Raw genomic sequence first — 3,897 nt, forward strand, 5'->3', positions numbered from 1 at the left:
GGGGCAGACGGCAGTAGCTGAGCCAGCACTCGGCTATTTTCGGCGGCCCCATAGAAATTAATGGAGGGCGGCTGCGCATGCGCAGTGTGCTCTCCTTCACTTTCCGGGCTCCGTTCTCGATATACAGTACAGACCAAAAGTTTGGACACACCTTCTCATTCAAAGAGCTTTCTTTATTTTCATGACTACGAAGGCATCAAAACTATGAATTAACACATGTGGAATTATATACATAACAAACAAGTGTGAAACAACTGAAAATATGTCATATTCTAGGTTCTTCAAAGTAGCCACCTTTTGCTTTGATTGCTGCTTTGCACACTCTTGGCATTCTCTTGATGAGCTTCAAGAGGTAGTCTCCTGAAATGGTCTTCCAACAGTCTTGAAGGAGTTCCCAGAGATGCTTAGCACTTGTTGGCCCTTTTGCCTTCACTCGGTCCAGCTCACCCCAAACCATCTCGATTGGGTTCAGGTCCGGTGACTGTGGAGGCCAGGTCATCTGGCGCAGCACCCCATCACTCTCCTTCATGGTCAAATAGCCCTTACTTTCAAAGTTTTCCCAATTTTTTCAGCTGACTGACTGACCTTCATTTCTTAAAGTAATGATGGCCACTAGTTTTTCTTTACTTAGCAGATTTTTTCTTGCCATAATACAAATTCTAACAGTCTATTCAGTAGGACTATCAGCTGTGTATCCACCTGACTTCTCCTCAAAACAACTGATGGTCCCAACCCCATTTATAAGGCAAGAAATCCCACTTATTAAACCTGACAGGGCACACCTGTGAAGTGAAAACCATTTCAGGGGACTACCTCTTGAAGCTCATCAAGAGAATGCCAAGAGTGTGCAAAGCAGTAATCAAAGCAAAAGGTGGCTACTTTGAAGAACCTAGAATATGACATATTTTCAATTGTTTCACACTTGTTTGTATATAATTCCACATGTGTTAATTCATAATTTTGATGCCTTCAGTGTGAATCTACAATTTTCATAGTCATGAAAATAAAGAAAACTCTTTGAATGAGAAGGTGTGTCCAAACTTTTGGTCTGTACTGTAGGTGCGGGTCCCAGTGGTGGGACCCACACCTATAAGACAATGGTGGCATATCCTAGCGATATGCCCCCATTGTCTGAGATGAGAAAACCCCTTTAAAGAGTACACCAAATGCTTGAAATAACTTCTTTATTAACTTCAACTTTTCTTCATATATAACACTGCCGCCTCTGCAGCATATAGTCCATGTACATAACACTTGTTGAAAAGATATCACAAAACGGCGTGCATAAGATAGGGGTTCAAGTATTCAATCTTGTCATTCAACATAATAGTTCTACTTGCTGAATTTGGTCTAACTAATAGTTCTACTTGCTGAATTTGGTCGGAATTTGCAATATGCAGTGAGCAGTAACTATTTGCAGATTGGTTGAGTATGATCTGGTATGGTTGTATGCAATTTGGATTGCAATATGGAATTTGAATGGTTGCAATTGGTGGAACTGTAAGTAAACACACATATAACTGGTTCAGTATACAGTTCTAATCACAATATTAACAGTAGGAACATTATATAACTGTTCTAAATACCTATCTTGGCCTCTCTGCTTCCATAAAACACAGCTCTTAGTGGAGTGAATGTCTGTTCAGCTCCTCTCCTCTGATGTAATGATTCTAGCAGCTCCTGCTAGGGGGATTTCCCACACAGGCTGTGTGTGAGGCTGGCTGTGATTGGTCAAAACTCCTGCTGTGTGTGAGGCTGGCTGTAATTGGTCAAGACTCCTGCCCATCAACAACAGTTTAACTGTATGCTTTCTGTTGTTTCTGCTGTGTCTTTGAACTTACCTTACATTATATAATTAATCTTAAAGGCATATTATCTGCTTCTGTGAACACAATATATAACAGTTATATGACATCCAAACTTGAAGTCACTGTAAATAACTCTGCTTTTGTCTTTAACACACAAACATAGGAACTGTATTAGGTTATTGGCAGGTCTAGCTGTATAAACATATAAGCTATATTAGCAACCTAGGACAGTTCTTAGCTGGCCAGCTACACGTATTTCCTTGGGCAACCGAGGAGACGAGACGAGGGGAACACACAGCAGTTCCAACAAAGGCAAGGCAACACTCTCCCAAGCCTGGGACAGTTTCATGACACCCCACCGGCACCCTAACCCTGATGCGAGGCCTAGTGTCACAAGAAGAGAAAAGTTTTGGAAGATGGTGAAGGAGTACGTAGCAGACCGTGTCAGCATCCCCAATGATCCCTCTGTGCCTTACAACTACTGGGTGTCCAAGCTGGACACGTGGCACGAACTGGCGCTCTACGCCTTGGAGGTGCTAGCCTGCCCTGCCGCCAGCGTTTTGTCAGAGCGGGTTTTTAATGCTGCTGGGGAAATAATAACTGATAAGCGCATCCGACTGTCAACTAAAAATGCTGACAGGTTGACTCTTATCAAAATGAACAAGGCCTGGATTGCCCCTGACTTCTCTACTCCACCAGAAGAAAGCGGCTAAACATAAAGGCACTTTAAATGTGGCTTTTATGGTGTATTGAATACATTGTATTCCCATGCACCCCTTCCACCACAAAAAAGGATATATGGTTCAATCTTCCTTTTCTCGTTCTCCTCCTCTATCATATCAACATGCTTATTAGGCTGTCCTCGCTCCTAATGTTTTAGGGGGTCAGCTCAGCAGAAGGCCCTCATTCATAATTTTTTCCATGATCAGATCAGCAGCAGACCCTCACGCCTAATGTTTTAATGCTTGAGAAAGGTTCCAGCAAGTGGACTGAAACGTCGCTGCTTGGTGAATAAAAGAAACTATCCTGATTTTACACCCTGTATGTGCCGTGGAATTTTTTCGTTTATTGATGATTTGGAGGTGGATCGCGGCCCATATCTACGTATTGAAACCGCTGTGCTGCCCAGTGTTATTGTTTGTCTAATGTTTTAGATGGTTAGATCAGTAGCAGACCCTCACCCCTAATGTTTTAGAGGGTCACCAACAGGCCCTTTCTCCTAATGTTTTTGAGGGTCACCAGCTGGCCAGCAATCATAATTTTTCAACGGTATGTATAATGCCCTTCTTTATGTGTAATAAAGGGTGTATTGGAGTGCCGGGTTCTTGTAATTTTTGGCAGCCCTTTCACTTAGTGCATAGGCTTTATGAGTGTAGGAGTCCCACTACCTGCACAATTGTACCACAATGTGAATGAGGCCCTCCTTTAGGTGATATACAGGTTGTATCAGAGTGCCTCTTCCTTGTAATTTTTGGCAGCACTTGCACTTTATATACAAGTAATTATACAGGAAAGAATTTTTCCTAACAATTTTTCCTCTAAAATTGGTTTTATCTTCGATTTTGTGCGTATTATTACTAGTCTGTAAAAGTGTCGTACTACTCGGACAACATTGTTCCTAGCAGCGACCTGGGAGTCCAAGATGCATCCAGACATCCTCCCCATGCTGTTTCTGAACCATTTCAGTAGTGTTTCCATCAATTTCTGACCTTTTCCTGTGAACCAGACAGGTTTAATGCTCGGGTTCTCCAATTGACTTCCATTGTGCTCGGTAAAGCACCCGAGCATCCCGAGGTGTTCTACTCAAGCACCCGAGAATCCCGAGGCGTTCTACTCGAGCACCCGAGCACTTTGGTGCTCGATCAACACTAAATGGCATAACATAGAGCCATAAGAATAGATGTTCCAGAATGGTTATTACATAAGGAATGCATATTAACAGTCATGTCATGAGAGGTGACAGGTCCTCTTTAACTTTTAATAAAATGCAGTTATTTTTTTTTGGTTTACAAATTCAGTAATATTTTACTTTACCCAGAACACAAGAGGAAAATTACATAAAATTGGAAGCGCTGAATATTATGAGATA

This window comes from Bufo bufo, chromosome 2 (assembly GCF_905171765.1).
Source record: "Bufo bufo chromosome 2, aBufBuf1.1, whole genome shotgun sequence".
Taxonomy (NCBI): Eukaryota; Metazoa; Chordata; class Amphibia; order Anura; family Bufonidae; genus Bufo; species Bufo bufo.